Raw genomic sequence first — 17,726 nt, 5'->3', positions numbered from 1 at the left:
GTAATGATTCTTATGTTCTTATGTTCTTAAAAGAAAATACAATATATGAAACTCAGCTTCTTAGGGCTCATAGGAAGGCAATTTGTAATTATAAAGGTAATAATCGGTTCAAAAACTGTGCTTAATTTTGCATTTTAAAGCTTTATATATGTAATATATATATATAAAGTTACTGCAGTCTAGTAAGAAAAGGTTGCTTCTATTACAGAGTTCAGAATCACAGCATAGTTTCCTGGAAACCTCCAGGGAGTCTCCTAACTGTTTCTGATAAATTTGTACATGCATTTCGCAGGATTCTTATCAAATCAAGAGCTCCAGTAACAGATTTATTGAAATGCTTAATGAATGTTAAGTATTTGGGGAATTTAGTAAGGAACATATAAAGGAATTGCTTGGGTTGTAGTTTGAGCAAAAATCTTATGGAATTCACAGTTTTGAAAGATGAATTTCAGCAGTCCTTTGCTTTTGCTTCATTCCCCTGTGGACATTGGAACACAGTTCTATAACTCAACGTAGGACTTTAAGTATGAGTTTAACTGCTGAATAGCATAAAAAAGATTAATTACACGGTGATCATGGCAGGATTGGGATTTAAAATGCAGTATTCCCATTTCTTAATAAGGAATATGATTTGTGTAAATAGGGATTTCTTACAGTAACCAGAAGTAAGTCAAGCCAGGAACTCTGACCTTACCCAAATTATTTTCAGTGTGGAATTCCTGCAGGCTAGCTGGAACCTAACACAGTTAGATTTCTAACACGAGGTTAGGAATATTAACACAATTCTGCCCCAATTGTGATCTTTTCACCCCTTACAATCAGCACTCCGAGAACTTATCCTAGGTGAAGGGTGCTACATAAACTCAAGTTGCTATCACTGCACTAACAACACGATTCCCCATTGTAAACAAGAAAGAAGAAAAGATCCCTATTTGCCATGATCATTGCATAATTAAAACCATGTAAAATATCGCAATGAATTTAAATTCTGGTAATTCACAGGACAATGCACCAAAATTGTGACAACCCTCTTTGAAGTACACTATTGTCAATGCATAATGAGATCACTCAATGTTAAAGACAGCCATTGAACACAGAGCACTGTTACTTCAAACTAATAACAGACATTTCTAAAATATATTACAGCAATTGCATAATTGCTGAGAAGACAATAATCATTAGCAGCCTTGGGAAGAACAATCCTTACGGAGTCGTAATGAGCACCTCAGGGCAGTAATAACCCAAATGATATTTGACCTATTCATATCAATCCTAGTGCTGTCTCAATGCACTTTTCTCTTGTGCTGCACCTATGTAGGGTATTTTACACAGTGACAGTTATGCACGAACAAGACAGTCCCTTATTCTTTGGAGTTACATCCTTTTGGAGATGTAACTCCAAATCGATGTAAATTATAAAGGTTACACATTTTGTTTTTTGCACTCAGACAGGTGATGCACCACTATAGGTGTATGTTCAGTCCTTACGTTTCAATGGTTTAGGAGACTCACTCTTAGTACTCATAAAATAAAGAAAAGGGGCATTTGCACTGGGGTTATTCCCATTTATCAATAAATTTCCCAGGGATGGCTTTGTGTGCATATTATTTTCCGCTGGTCAGAGAATGCTCCCTTGTGACTGTTCTGTTTTGAGTTTTGCAGTCAGGGAGTTTGACTGGAGAAAAATACATATGAGAAGAAATGGTTTAACTGAAAACAATACACATTGTTATCCTGTAAAATAACACGTATCACTCACCTCAAAACCCACTTTTTCTGTCAGTTCAAAACTAGTTTGCCTTACTGCTACCGAGCACTGTTGCAATCGTTTCAATTTATTATCAATCAGGATCCCCATGTCCGTTTCATTATCCGTACAGATTATTTTCTTACTATTTAAATAATAGTCCCTTCCTGGAATTTTTGTGCCCATGTGAAGCACTTTGCATTTCTCTACATTAAATTTCATCTGCCATCGACCAGCCCACTTCCCAAACCTAGACTATGAGCTTTATTACATCCAATCTATTTCGAAAAGTTGCATTTCTTTTACCTCAATTATGTTAAAGTATTTAATTTCCCATCATGTTAGAAAGAGCTACACAGACTGACTTACTATCCATAAAAGATGCCAGACTATAAAGATATTTTCAGCAATAATACAACACAAAATCTCTGGAAACATGAATTCTAAATGGCACATATTATAACACGACATTTTGACATCAGGGTTATACATATGGTTTAACGCACTTAAACAACCTTTGCTTCAGTCATTTGTGATATCACCGTAACCTCTTGAATGATGAGCTTATGAAGCCCTTACAGCCTTTGTGATATCATATTGTGTCCATCATTTAAGAATTATGCTCATCATCTATGTTTAAAACAAGACCTTTAGAACATGGAATTTTGTTGAGTGCACAAAGCATAAAAAAGTGCCACATTAAGTGTAAATAGATTTGCTGGGAGGTGGAGAGTGGGGGAGGGAGCAAGGTGGTTCAGTGGGCTATCATACTGTCCTTACACATTTAGGATCTGCATTGGATTCAACCCAGAGTGATGAAGTCTCTTCTTTATCCTGTCTGTACGGGTTGCAATGAAAATGAGTTAAGGCTGTTTGAATTTATTTCCCTGTGGGAATGAGCCTACAGCTCATAAATCAGTATTAATTGGAATAAATCGCTACTCTTACTCAGTGAGGCACAAAGATGGCTGATGTGGGAAATGGAAATGTCATACTGCTGGGCGTGTTCTAAAGATGGGAAATTGTTCACCAGATGAGGGGAGCTGCACAAAAGAGTTTGCAATTTTATGGCACCTTATCACATGGAAAACCACTTCACAGGTAATTACTGTCAAGTGTAGCAAATGTTTTCATGGGCAAACACAGCAGCAATTTGTACCATCAAGGGCCCATAAGCAGCCATGAGATGAATAAACATTTAGTATGAAGGATTATTGACCAGGACTAGAGGAGAAACTCCCCTTCCTTTCTTTACCATGACCCATTCCACGTCCCGTTCTGCCTTGCTTCCACCTCTGCAAAATCGCCTGCCTCCCCCAATACCTCTCTCACCAGGTTGACAAGAATCTCATCCATGCTTTCATTACATCTAACAACAAAGACAACAAATTACACTTGTATGGTGCTCTTCGTGTCAGAAAGACATCCCAGGGTGCTGGACAGTCAGGGGTTTTTGGACCCGAGCTGGGATTTGGGCTCAGGAGGAGTGGAGGGTAGAGGGATGGAGGTAGGAGGGGGTCTGAAGGCACGGTCAAAGAGGAAAGTTTTTAGATGGAACTTGAAGGAGGCAAGAGAGTCGGTGAGGCAGAAGGATTGCAGGATAGAGTTCCAGAGTGTGGGGACAGAGATGCTGAATGCCTGATCACCAATGTTGCGGCGGGAAGTGCAGGGGACTCGAAGCAGGCCGATGTCCGCCGAGCGGAGGGAGCGGACAGGCTGATATGGGGTTAGGATGTCAGAGAGATGGGAGGTGCAAGACTGCGGAGGGCTTTGAAGGTGACTATGCTTCAATCCAGGCTTGACTATACTATCTCCCTACTCACCGAATTTCCCAACTCTATCCTCCACAAACTGCAGATTATTCAGAACTTTGCAGCCTGTGTCCTTTCCTGCACTAACTTCGGGATCACCCCCATCCTCATCCTGCTTCACTGGCTCCCCAACCCCTGAGGATCAAGTTAAAGATCCTTGTCCTCACTTTTACAGCCCTCCACAGTCTTGCTCCTCCCTACCTCTGCGACCTTTTGTTGCTCCCTCCGCTCAGCAGGCACTGGTCTGCTCCATGTTTCCTGGCCTGCCCTCTCCACCATCAGTGGTCGTGCTTTCACCTTGCTTCTCCCACCTTCTGGAACACCATCCTGGATCACCCCTGCTTTGCCCTCTCGCTTGCCTCCTTCAAGACCCTTCTCCTTGATGATTCTTTTGGTCAGCCTCCCACCTTGCCCTCCACCCATCTTGATTCGAACTCCCATATCAGGTGTGAAGTGCAAAGTGCAAAGCCTTCACTGTCCAATGCTTTAGAAGGCCCTCCTGATGTGAAAGGCGCTGTATAAATGCAATTTATTGTTGTTGTTGTTTAAATTCACTTTGCAGGAATGACCTTGGTTTAATTTATATGCAAAAAATGGACAATACAGGACTTCTCTGGAATGTCACCCTTGATTTAAATTCTCACGCTCCAATTTTGGACCTATATCTTTCTGAGCATAAGCTCAATTCTAACACGATTGTACTGTGAACCCCATTTACTGCACATGTGTGCAGTCAGCCTGTTCACTTTCTGTCTGCCAATTCTGAGCATGGCAAGGTCACACATACAGCCATAAGGTGACTAACCAATTAATCTAGGAAACTGTATGAAACTGGAAGATTGTAGGCTTTAAAATGGGGCTGCACTGTAGCATGCTCGCTTCTGGGTTACAAAGTCCCAACTCTGAATATGAGACTTCACATCAATGGTGACATTCCTGTGATGTACTGTATTGTCTGAGATCACATACTCTGCTTTTATGTTCCCCTGTTATAGTTCTTAGGTTGCTGAAATAATAATGCACTGTACCAGTAAAGAGGGGAACAAAATTGGAATGCCAGCATACAACGTGAACATCAATACTTTGTAAATTGATGCTGTAATCAATAGTTCTGTCGCTAATGCATTTCTTATTTTGTTAATCTCCTTTGTGCGAAGCATTGATCACTGCTGGCACAACACACAGATGTGTGCAAGTGTAGATAGATAGTGATGGAAGCAGGTCTGTGTATAATAAAAAACACAAACAGATGTCAACTTGTCTCTGCAGAGAAAAGAACTGATCTTATCCATTGCTACTATGTGTGGGCTTCCTGAGCCACATGTTTTGTCAGTGTGAAAAAAATAAGAATGTGCAGATTGCACCTCTTCGTCTTGAAACTTAACTTGGAATTTAAGAGGAATTTCATTGTAAGGTCCTGAAAGGCAATATGATACATAAGTCGTAGAATTGATCTGCAAAAAGGATTTAAGTGGGCTCTTCAATATGTACGTAAAGCACTAACTGGAATTCAAATCTTGGAAATGGACACTGCTATCATTCTACATCGTTCATATTAATCAGGTAAACGTTAATGCATAGGGTAAGCAAGAAGCTTAATGCTGTGTTTACATTACAGCTACAGAACGACGATAAGCGGATGGGCTGGCACTTAAGGGCTGCTCTTTCGTACAGCTTTTACATTCGGAAATCCTGGAGCTTTCCTGATTTTAATTTGCTGGATGGCAGCAACTCGTTGCAGAAACAACGGAAGGTCCAACACCGTAAAGTGTCCGGGTAAGCTTGGCACCAAGAAAATCAAATTGTCCTCATTAAAGTGTTGTTTACGCCAGCAGCTAACAATAAACACGTGCCATTAAGCATATGTGAATCAATTCAGCATTCACTGGGCAATAAATTCCTTTGTTACAGTGAATTGTTGAGGGCAATATCAGTCTGGCTCAGTTGGTAGCACTCCCGCCTCTGAGTCAGAAGGTTACAGGTTCAAATTGCAAGACAGGACTTTGTTTAGGCTGATACTTCGGTGCAATGCTGGAGTGTGTTATGAGATGTCAGCAACTAGTGGGATTTCCTTTGCTGTTAGCAATCCATGTCTCTAATGGGATACTAGTCTCCCATGTGCATAATATTGAATGGATGCCCACAAGTACACAGTCAACAGTTATAGAAAATCCTTTGAAGTGCTTTGGGACATACTTAAGACATAAAAGGCGCTATACCAAATGCAAGGATCATTACGATTATGATGGATTATGATTATGCTTAATATTTATGCAAATCTGGTGGATACTGGTTACTCCGTCCTGGTAGTTAAAAAAAATTCCCGACTTGAAAGGTACTATATAAATGTAATTTGTTGTTGTTGTGATTTTTGTTGTCGTTAAGTGTATTCAAACCGAACTGAGAGTTCAATGCATGCCACCTATACATGCAAATTCCTGAGATATTTATTGGAATGGAATACACACCTTGGAGGAACGCGTTCTGCTTACTCAATTTTGGAAAGGGTTAGGCACAAGCTGGCCAAGACACGAGAACCCTCAGAATGTGTGTTAGGTACTGTTGGAGTCTAACCAGCTAAAACCGCATAGAAATGTCCTACTGGCAACATTTCCTGCTGCTTATCCAGTTCAGATCATTCTACTGGTGAGGGCTTTGGCTTGCAGACTTAACATGAGCTGAGTGGGTAGATTGCTGGTCCCTAAAGACTGGTCTGCCCTTCCAACTCCTTTCAATGAACCAGTCTGGCTGGGCTGTCACACGAGTGCCCTGGAGTGATATAATAAATAATAATAATCCTTGCATTTGATATAGCGCTTTTCACGTCTTCTCGACGTCTCAAAGCGCTTCACAGAATATGCTGTAAAGTGAATTGACCAGATATTTGTGGGCGAAATGCGGCAGCCAATTGCGCGCAGCAGTGTCCCACAAACAGTCGTGGATTGAAAATGACCAATTTATTATTGTTTTTTGTTTTGGAGGGATTATTATTAGGCGTGTGGAGTAAGGAAACTTGCCCAAGGTTTCGCCCTGCCTGGAATTAAACCCAGGTGTCTCGCTTGCGAGGCGAGTGCTCTAACCGCTGAGCTACAGGACTCCACAGGACCCTGGAGTTACAGGACTCCTCAGGACCCTGTAGCTCAGTGGTTAGAGCACTCCCTTACAGGACCCGCCCAGCTCAAGAACTGGACTACTGAAACCGCCACAGAGGGTTGGCTCAATTCTAACATTCCGTTAGATAGTCACTGGTTGGTCATTTGGCATCTGACAACTACGAGGAACTCCCTGTGACTTTCCTGGTGGCAACACAGCTCAGCATGAAATGAGGGAGAGTATTACCGCCCTTTTGCTGCCTATAGCTCAGACAAACATCCCTTCCCATTGATTGATGATTCCATCATTTGGGTAGTAATATTAGTCATCCAGGCAAATTCAATTTACACCCCTTCAGGGAATCCTCCATAACCTAGAAAAAGCACCTGGTGAACTCACCCAGTTGGTCTGACACTGTTTCCATTATATTCAAAAGATCTAAAGTGGACTGAGACAAATCAGATCATGTACCATACCAAAGTCAAGTTGAAATGCAACTTCTTATTAAAGAGGAGTAAAGGAGTAAAAAAAAGTGAAGCATAAAGTGACAAGGTTTGATGGTATGAACATCGTACATATTAGAACTGGAATGTAAGGATCTCTATCGTCAGCTTGGTTTACTTGGTAGTACTCTTATCTCTAGGTCTGAAAGTCAAGTGTTTTAAGACACATATTGGGCTTGAGCTCACAGTCTAGGTTGGGCCTCTGTGTTGTCAGAATCGCCATCTTTTGGATAAGATGCTAACTGAGGATCCATCTGCCTATTTTGGTTGATGTTAAGGATCCCCTATGACAGAATTTGAAAAGAGAAGGGGAATTTCTCCCAGGGACCTGCTCAACAAGGTCTCAGATTAATTGGTCGTTCACCTCATGGCCTTTTGTGGGAACTTGATAGAGCTAATGATTGCCAGATTTGCCCTCAAAAATAATCACTGCACTTGGAAGTAATTACTTTTGTGACAAGGAATGTATCTTCTTGTTTTATTGCATTTGTTTGCTAATCCAACCTCCTCACTCCCCACCCGGCACCTCCGCTCGACTGGCACCGGCCTCCTACTTGTCCCTTGCGCCCTCCGCTCCACCATTGGAGGTCGCACTTTCAGCCACTACGCCCCGAAACTCTGGAACACTCCCTCAATCCCTCCGCCTTGCCACACCCGCTCTCCCCTTTTTCAAGTCCCACCTGAAAACCTTCCTTTTCGACCGTGCCCCCCCAGCCCCGAGCTTGGAGTCAGGTTCCACCACTGTCAAACGCTCTGAGATGGTACCCTGCGTGGAGGGCGCTATGTAAGTGGAAGTTGTTGTAAATTGTGTGCCTTCAGTATTCTCATGCAAATGTATATCAGTTTGTGGGGATAAATGTGCAGCATTTCATAAACTACCATTCTGCTCCTTTTAACATGCCCTTCCACCTACAACTTCACTGACCCCCACCAACTGTGATAACACAGCAAATCAGGAACTTAACAATGCAATGTGCCACCAACTACTCCACTACTGTATGCTTCCAGGAGCAAATTATTTCAGAACATCTTTAATGCACCCATGTTAACTGACAGTGAACCTTGGGTATTAAAGGAAAGGGACAAGGATAGGCATGAGATAGAAATTATTGCATGTCATTACTTGAAATAACTTGACAATGGTTCAATATACCATGGTTTTTTGATAGTTTCAGTAGAAATAAATCAAGTCCTTTGAGTCCTTTCTATCGTAAATAAAATACATTGATGTTCTAAATTGGACTGTAACCATCATGTTATCAAGTTAGTAATCAAATAATAGTGTTTAAGGCACGATACAAATGTAATTTAGTTGTTGTTATTTCACCACATGATAGTAAAGTGAAGCCATCATTATCTTCAGCTGACCGAGGTTGTATTTCACACCTGTAAAAATGAAACTGAGTTTGCTTGGCACACTTTATAAAGTGCACTTTAAAAATCATTTCAAAAAGTTGCAGATTCTTTAAAAATAAAAAAATGTTGATGTATGGAATTTGTTACGGGTGAGGATGTGGGCAGTCAAAATCCTGATCATTACAATCACATTGCTCTTTAACACCAGGTCGACTTCATTGTTATAAACAACAAATAGAGTGTTAACCACCACCAACAAAAACAATTTGCATTTGTGTGACCTGAAGACGACAAAAATGGATTGAGGCAGGAAGTTCCAGAGGATAGGGACATAGTGGCAGAAATAGCCAGCGAGAGAAGGAAATGAGGGGCATGCAGCGTGAAAGTGTCGGGTAGTGGAGTGGGTGTGAGCAGGTGGTTAAGGTAAGTAGGTGCCAGGGCATGAAGTGATTTTTAAGGGAATGTGAAATCGATGCTGCCTGTGACAGGGAGCTAATGGAGCCTGGTGAGGGCTGAGGTGACGGGTGCAAACAACATGTGATGGAGCCAACTAGTTGAGTACAGATATTTTTTATGGCTTCATGAACTGAATCTAATGAGTTAAAATTGGGTTTTGGATTGTTTTCATTGATGGAAAGCATCTTCCCGTCTGAACTACCTCTCTCCTAATCTCCCAGCTCCACCTTCTGGATACTCTCCTATCCAATGTCATCAACCTCTCCTTTTCCACCGGTTCAGTTTCCACCCCCCTAAAAACAGTCGTCATCACCCTCATCTTAAAAAAAACCTTCCCTGGACCCATCCCTCCTCCCCAGTTAGCCCCCCATCTCTAACCTCCCATTCCTCTCCAAGGTCCTAGAATGAGTCGCCGCATCCCAGCTCCGCTCCTTTCTCTCTCGCCATTCCCTCCTTGAACCCCTCCAATCCGGCTTCTGCACTGCCCACAGCACGGAAACAGCCCTGGTCAAAGTCACTAATGACATCCTGAACATCTGTGATCAGGGCTCCCTCTGCCTCCTTGTCCGCCTTGACCTCTCTGCCGTCTTCGACACTGTCGACCACTCCATCCTCTTCACTTAATCTTCGCAGACCTGCCCTTGCCTGGTTCAATTCCTATCTCTCTCACCATCTCCACTTTGTTGCCTCTAATGGTTTCTCCTCCAACTCCCACATTGTCAAGTCTGGCATCCCCCAGAGCTCTGTCCTTGACCCTCTCCTCTTTAATATCTATTTGCTCCCCCTTGGTGACATCATCCACAGACATGGGGTCAACTTCCATATGTATGCGGATGACACTCAACTCTATCTTTCTGCCTCCACTCTCAACTCCAGGAACACTGCTGTCCTGACAGACTGTCTGTCGGACTTCAAGTCCTGGATGAGGGCAAATTTCCTACAATTGAATGTGAACAAGACTGAGGCCCTCCTGATTGGCTCGCGCCAGCGCCTTTGCACTGCAGCATCAACCTCCATGGTTGCACACTTCAACTCACAAAGTCAGTCAGGAAACTAGGTGTCTTGTTCGACTCTCAAATGTCTTTTCTTCCCCACATCCAAGCCATGATCCGCTCTGCTTTCCCTAACCTCCGTAACATTGCCCGACTCCACCACTACCTCACCACTCAGGCCACTGAAACTCTTGTTCATGCCTTCATCATCTCCAGGCTTGACTATGCAAATGACCTGCTTGTCGGCCTTCCCAACTCCTCCCTCCACAGGCTGCAGATAATCCAGAACTCTGCAGCCCATGTTCTCTCCCGCCCCAAACTCCGTGACCCCATCTCCCCTATTCTCGCCCGACTCCACTGGCTCCCTATCCTTCAGAGGATCCAGTTCAAGATCCTGGTCCTCACCAAAAGGCCCTCCATGGCCTCGCCCCACCCTACCTTTGCGACCACCTAACCCCCTACCCACCCGCCTGTTCCTCCGCACAGCCAGCTCCGGCCTGTTCCACTTCCCCTCACCCACCCTCCCCACCATTGGCGGGAGAGGCTTCAGCCACTCTGCCCCTAACCTCTGAAATTCCATCCCCCAATCACTCTGCCTCGCCCCCTCCTTAGCCTCCTTCAAGTCCCGCCTCAAGACCCTCCTCTTCAACCATGCCATCAGCCACCTCCCGTCCCCTACCCTCCCTTCTCCCCCCCACTGACCCCAGCTCAGGTCTGAAATGCTGTGCACTGTCCAGCACCTTGGGATGTCCTCCTGATGTGAAAGGCACTGTACAAATGTAATCTTGTTGTTGTTGTTGTGTCTGAAGTTGATTCATGTAGAGGGGAAAAAATAGTAATGTTCCATAAGACATGCAATGTGATAATAATCATCATCGAACTTGCAAAATGATACAGATTTGACCGCATAAAAGGTTGGCTATTCATAATTTACTTGTATTTATTTACTTAATTGGTTACTTAATTATTTTACTTTAATCCCTCCAAAACAAAACAATAATAAGTTGGTCATTTTCCATCCACGACTGTTTGTGGGACATTGCTGTGTGCAAATGGCTGTTGCATTTCGCCCACAAATATACAGTCAATTCACTTTACAGTCTATGCTGTGAAGCACTTTGAGACGACGAGAAGACATGAAAAGCGCTCTATCAAATGCAAGGATTATTATTATTTATTATATTATTATTATTTTAGCCAGACTCCTCCCACTGAAGGAAAGAATTTATTCTAGACCCGGTGCTGGAGGAAATTGTAACAAAATTTTATGCAAATGAAATACATTTATTTCCATGAAACGATTAGAATTATTTAACACATCACAGATCACAATTTTCTCTCTTTGGCAGGTATAAGACTAGAGACAGAAATTGTGGTCAATCTGACTGGTCTCAAACAGTTTTTTGAAAAATAAGATAAATCAATACTGCTTAGTAACTAACAAAATGTACAGAAATTGCATTGTAAAATGCTGCAAATAATTATATCAGAAAGGAATCCGGTCCTTATCGAGAATGTTGATTGTACATTTCATTGAATTAGAGACACTAAGTGACTGTGAACCAATCTTTTCCTAATCTATATTTTCACTTCACTAAAACAGTGGAGGAACAGTTGTGATATTTCATAAAAATGGGGTGAATATCCTATGAAATTACCCCCAATGTTGAACGATCAAATAAGTGATCAAAGTTGCTTAATATCATTGAACAAGTACAATTCTTGCTCTGTATATTGTAGCTGGGTCCACAGATTACCTGAGACAGACAGATACTGAACACACGCAGAGTTTATAGCGCTAAGGCTGAAGCTACTCCTTGATGAGCTGGACAAGCTGGTCAACCATTAACAATGCCTTAATTACTATGGATCTGACTGGCTTTGCCAGGCATGTTGCCTGACTTGAGTGTGTGTCAGGTCTAAAATATTCCTGTTTTGTGGGAGGGAAAGTAAGTTCTTCATTAAATTGAATTGATTCCAAGGTAAAAACTGTCACTAATTAGCTGCCATGCACTTTGAGATGATTCGCCGTAACAAGATGTTATAAAAAATGAATTTTCTGTTTGATAATATTGGACAGCCATTTATTTATCCCAGCTCATGCTTGCGTTTTCCAATTTGCCTTTGTCCCACGCATCTTGGTGGCACTCTTTTTCTTTTCCTAATGTGATTCTGCAAAGTCCTAATAATAGCATTTGTTGATTCTATTTTACATTCTGACAATATTGGAGGATGGTGGACTGTCTTCATTCTGTCCCCCGTTCTAATACAGCAATTTTCCGAAGTGATTGTGCTACCATAAACTAAACACCGAATGCATAAATTTGAGGCACACCAATTCATTGGAACCTGACATTTTAGGTTCTGAGGCTCTGCTCTGCTTCTATGTATCATGCAGTCAATCTTTTCAAATCATTGTATATCCTTGAATTAACCAGCTGATACTCAAACTAGCGCATTGCAGCCTTGAGGGAATCTTAGTGGAGAATCTAACTGGGCAATCTAACTGGAGGATTGAACTGGGGATCTAATTATGCACAAAAATGCCCAAGCACATGTAAAAATAGAATTGATTCATTCACGTTAAAATATTGCACTTCTTATAGGTAAACCAACAACAAGCCCTATCAAAAATGGTGTAGAACAAGGTACAGTACATCTGCATGCTCATTCATCACCGCCAGTTTTCATCAAACTCCACTGACTCCTTATCTCCCAAAGAAAGGTCTTCATGGTCCTTTCTACGCACCATTGGTGGCCAAGCTTTCAGCCACTACATGCCTAACTTCTCCTTGCACTTCTCCAACTCGTCCCCGCTCTATGTCTCATTTCTGCTGAAAAATCTACCTCTTCAAACATCCTTATGGTCACATCCTCCTTCTCCTGTCTTTCCCCTTGATCAGCTTCTGATGCCATCTTTGTAAATTTCCAAGATGTTGGTCTACAAAAAAAACACTTGATAAACACTTTGTTGTTGTAATTTTAGTGTTGCATTTAAAGTGGTGACAGAAAGGTTTGTTTGTGGCATTGAGCAGTGCAATCATTACTACAGAGCACTCCAATCAATTTAGAATAGGAATAATAACCTGTGCTTTTCAACTGGAAGATTTATTGTATTTGAACTGCAATCAACCAAAGATATTAAACATGTAGCTGTCCAGAGGAAAGGTGCTTGGGACACAGCTACAAGGACAGTAACTCCCAATACATCAGGTTCAAGCAACATGTTAGTCAAATCACATAAAATGTATTCTAGCACTGTCAAGTCACATAAGTCTCCGACATGAAGATATAATAATGATAATTCTTGCATTTGGTATAGCACCTTACCATGTTGGAAGGATGCCTCAATATGCTTTACTGTGACATGAAGTGACTACTTGAAGGCAAACACAGCAGAACAATTGTGCTAAACAATGTCCCATGAACAGTCATGAAACGAATGGACCAATTTTTTTTATTTTAGGGGATTTTTGACTAGCACACCAGGAGAAACTCCTTTCTTTTTTCAAATATCACCATGGGATCTCTAACATCCACCTGAACAAGCAGATGGGACCTCAATTAACGTCTCATCCAAAGGACAGCACCTCCAACAATGCAACACATCCCACTACTGCATTGGAGTGTCAGCTTAGACTATGTGAGTTCAAGTCCCAACGTGAGATTTGAACTCACAATCTTCTGACTCAGAGGTGAGAGTGCTGCCACTGAGCCAGGATGACACACGTGGAACACTTTACCATTTGTTTCCCAATGACGCGCCGACTGAACTCATGAATATGATAGGAATCCACATTCGGCAACAACAACAAATTTAATTTATATAGTGCCTTTCACATCAGGAGGACATCCCATTCTGCTGTGGATTACCCCTACCCCTAAATGTGGATTGCCTTGCCAGTGCAGTTAACTGCTGCCAGGCATCTACTTATGTTTTAGGTTAGTAGAACCATGATTTATTGACGGCTTGGGGAAACGAGGATGAGTGATAGAAAAACATCGGAGCAGCGGTTGTTGGATTTGATTTTAAATTTTTTCACAGCACGTCCTTGTACCTAACATCGAGCTCCACAATTATTGCAGGGATGTTTGTCATGTGCAGCGCCACCTCCGTATGATGCCTTTTAACTATTTCAAAGCACCGAGTAAAAGTGTTGCTATGACAACAGCTGAAATTTTAGCCCTCCAAGCAAGGCTTACAAGGATTCTGGTAAATCCAGGATATTTTTCTCTTCCCTCAATCCTGTGGTACACAGAGCTGAATTGTAATACTACTACTAATTATAATCCTTCCATTTGATACAGCACGTTTCACCCCAGAAGGATGTGTCAAAGTGCCTCACAGGATATAATGTAAAGTGTAGTGGCTGTGTGTCTTGTAGGTGAACGTGGCAACCTATTTGCATACAATAATAATAACAATAATAATCCTTGCGTTTGATATAGCGCCTTATCATATCTTTGAGACATTTCATAGCGCTTCCCAGGATATACTGTAAAGTGTGGTGCCTATGTTTTGTGGGTGAAATACAGCAAGCAATTGCACAGTAATGTCCCACAAACAGTCAGAGATTACATTTTTTTTTGCTCCCACAAAGTGAGCAGAAATTTTCTTTCTGTTGAAAAATTTACCAAACCTTCTGCCATCTACCTTTATTTAAAAAATCCCAATTTTAAGCGTGCACAGATACATGAACAAGAACGTATACAAGAAATTTCCTGATGAAGATTATTCACCCATTAATCATTACAGTATGAAAAGGGATAGTGTTTTCTAAGAACTCTTATTGTACTGGGGGCAAGAGTGTTTTCTTTTTGCCAGTTTAGATGGACTCAAAAAAGAAAAGGAAATTTTTCTCGCAGTGTCCTAGCCAACAATCCCCCCAGATAAAATTGGTCATTCACTCATGGCTGTTTGTGGGACATTGCTCCGCACAAATTGCCAGTCACATTCTCCTACACATATAGTCACTACACTTTGCAGTATATCCTGTAAAGCTCTTTGATACATCCTCCTGATATGAACAAATCTCAAATCGAAGGATTATTATTATTATTATTATCTCAAAGCCCTTTACAGAGATTTCTGTGTACTTAGTGTACTAAGGTATTTTGTAGGCAAATGCAGCAGCCAATTTTCACACAATGTCTCACAAACGGCGTTGAAATATATAACCAATCTTACCTGGGATTGTTGGCTGGGACACAAAGGAGAAAATTGCCTTCTCTTTTCGAATAGTGCCATGGGATCTTTAACATCTACCTGAACAAGATGACAGGGCCTTGATTTAATGTTTCATTCGAAGGACGTGATCTCCACAATGATGTCCTCCCCAACGCCACATTAGAATGTCAGCCTATTCTTGGTGCTTGTACGATAATCTCATTTCCTATGGCCTGGCAACTACTTGTATTAGAATAGCTGCCTTCCATGCCATCAGGTTGTCTATGTCACTTCCTGCAATTTGATGGCAGCCAATCTCACGAATCCACCTCACTGGAACTCAGTTTAGGATTTTATGTATCCAAGACCACATTATTTTTTTAATGATCACACAGGTTGTCCAAATCATGCGGAAACCCATCATCATATGTGTGCCACCTAAATGTGGAAATTTTCGTATGTCTGGAATGGAATGTTCACTCTCTCCCTGGAGGGACGCACCACATTATAACATGATAACAGGACTTCACTGTATTATAATCCTCATATTTAATGCAGTGTCTACAATGTTAGTATGACTCAAAGTGCTTCACAAATCTTTTAGCAGGCTTCCCCAGCCAAACACCGATAAGTCCCATTCTTACAGTTTAATTTCAGAAAATACACTAAGTTTATTGCCTCAAAATTTCAGCAGCTCCAATGATTATCTTTTATTTTGTTTATAATAATTTACAAGTGCTTTGAGATGTCGCGAAGATGTGAAAAGCACTATACCAAATGCAGGGATTATTATTTATTATTATTACAATCATTCATAACTTTGTCAAACTGATTAAGTTTAAATATATCTTACAGGTTGGTTTCAAATATTGTTCACTACATCCTCTCAAGATCATTTACACACAATAAAATGAGGCAGGAAACATACTTAAACTGATACACACCTTGGGACAAGGATGTGTTGAGCTGCTTTGCAACAAAACACCAAGCGTGTTGGGGATGATCTCTTTGATATGGTGCAGTAGTTCCCCACAAGATGATATATAGAGGCACTCTAGGAATTTTTTCTATTTTTTTGAGTTATGATCAGTCTCACTAGAGCAAATGTAAAGCATTTGGTATCAATCTCAGTGAAGTATTCTGTTTATAATACTCTTGCAATTAATTACTTGAAAGAATATTTTATAAAAAAATGTATTGATGTTTCTTGCAGGATGGGAAAACTGGAGAAAGCCATTTGGTAGTTGTTACCGGTTCACTAGATTAGCATTGTACTTACCTTAATGTTACAATATAATACAATTTACATTTCTATAGCGCCTTTCAAGGATCAAAATACTTGACAAAGCTACATGGGCGCCCGAGCTAGGTATGGAAGCCATGGATTGTGGGGATGGGAAAGATGATCAAAAGCTAGGTCAAAGAGGTATGATTTGAGATTTGCAGAGAGGGAGCGAGCATGTCAGAGGACTCATGATGGATTTAGAGAGCGGGAGCAGAATGGCTAAAAGCCCGCCTGCTGATGTTGGGGAGGTTAGGTCTGGGCACATGAAGCAGGCCAGCGTTTGCTGAGTGAAGGAAGTGGCAGGGTCAGTGTGGTAGGTGTGGTATGTTCAAGCTGGTTTGTGCTTCATTTCAAGGATTAGAAACTGGGTATGGTTGCACCCTAAGCCACTTGCTGCAGCCATTGAGCAAGTCAGTGATGGCTTTGAACCTGCCCCTGTGTGGATCTCAGCATTTCAGGGCCAAATTGGGGAACACAATAGGTTAAGCCAGTTGTGCACAAGTGGATCAGGATGGTAGCCTTCATGGGACAACTTTCTAAATGAGGCTGACAATAGTGTAGATTTGGCTTGTCTCCATTCGGAGAATATTCTAAAGTGGACCAACAACAACAACAACAAGATTACATTTGTATAGCGCCTTTCACGTTTGGGAGGGCGTCCCACGGCGCTGGACAGAGTACAGCATTCCAATTGAAGGATCCAAGACTTTGATACTCATCACCATCTTCCACAGAACTAATGAAATGGAGCAACAGGATATCCATACCACCTGCATTACGATACAATGTGAAGCCAGGCTGTCAACTTGTTACATTTCTTACCCAAATTAAGAGTATTCTATTAAAAATAGTCAATCGAATGGATTTTTATTACACTGCAAGGAAATGCACCTAAAATACGTGTGAAATTTGCATAAGTAATTCTTAGGAATGACTACAAAAGAAAAGGTAAAACATACTAAGTCATTTGCATAGCAATCTAGATGGGACCACATTTCCTCTCTCTCAGTGATAATATCAGTAATAATAATCCTTGTATTTGATATAGCACCTTATCACGTCGTTGAGATGTCTCAAAGCTCGTCACAGAATATACTGTAAAGTGAATTGCCTGTGTATTTTGTGGGTGAAACGGGGCAGCCAATTGCACACAGCAATGTCCCACAAACAGTCGTGGATTGAGTGACCGAATTATATTATTTTTTACTGCACAGCAGGTAATTTAGACCCTTCAGAAACTAGGATATTGTCCAGGAAATTGAGCCTGACTGGGTTTAGTATTACTGAATGAATGTATACAGTGAGTAACCTCATCA

This window comes from Callorhinchus milii, unplaced genomic scaffold (genome assembly GCF_018977255.1).
Source record: "Callorhinchus milii isolate IMCB2004 unplaced genomic scaffold, IMCB_Cmil_1.0 Scaffold3, whole genome shotgun sequence".
NCBI classification, from domain to species: Eukaryota; Metazoa; Chordata; class Chondrichthyes; order Chimaeriformes; family Callorhinchidae; genus Callorhinchus; species Callorhinchus milii.
This window is presented reverse-complemented; position numbering follows the sequence as displayed.